We start from the raw sequence: 702 nt of genomic DNA, 5'->3' as shown, positions 1-702 counted from the left end.
CGTGTCGCACGTTGCAAGTTGCATGGTCGTCGATCAGAGGCATGCAAAAGCACCTATCTAGGGGAATTACTCTACGTTCTAGTAGCTAGTGCGATTTTCCGGTCCAGCACGGCAGTACGCCTGCATGCATACAATCCATGTACCAACCATGTACCTAGGCGTTGGTCAGTAGCTTTTGGCGCCACATGGAGAAAGTATTCGAGTTCAGATTTCTGGGACTTAGCGTATTTTTCAAAACTATTAATTTAAATTAAACTATTAATGGGTCTCAAGCTAGGCGTTGGTCAGTAGCTTTTGGCGCAACATGGAGGAAGTATTCGAGTTCAGATTTCTGGGACTTAGCGTATTTTTCAAAACTATTAATGGAAATTAAACTATAAATGGGTCTCAAGCTAGGCGTTGGTCAGTAGCTTTTGGCGCAACATGGAGGAAGTATTCGAGTTCAGATTTCTGGGACTTAGCGTATTTTTCAATCATATTAAACCGAATCAAACATAAAAATGATGAAACCTACACGACGTTCCTAGGTTATGACGAAAAGTGACGATTTAGTGCCGGTCAGGATAGCCGTGCACCAAATTGTGTACCGATCAGGGAAAGTACAACACGGAGGGCGCAGCCCGAGCGTACGCGTTCATGGATGTCCATGTTGGTACAAGTTGCCGGTCAGGATAGCCGTGCACCAAAATTGTGTACCGATCA

This window comes from Anopheles merus, unplaced genomic scaffold (genome assembly GCF_017562075.2).
Source record: "Anopheles merus strain MAF unplaced genomic scaffold, AmerM5.1 LNR4000010, whole genome shotgun sequence".
Taxonomy (NCBI): Eukaryota; Metazoa; Arthropoda; class Insecta; order Diptera; family Culicidae; genus Anopheles; species Anopheles merus.
Note: the sequence above shows the minus strand (reverse complement) of the source record.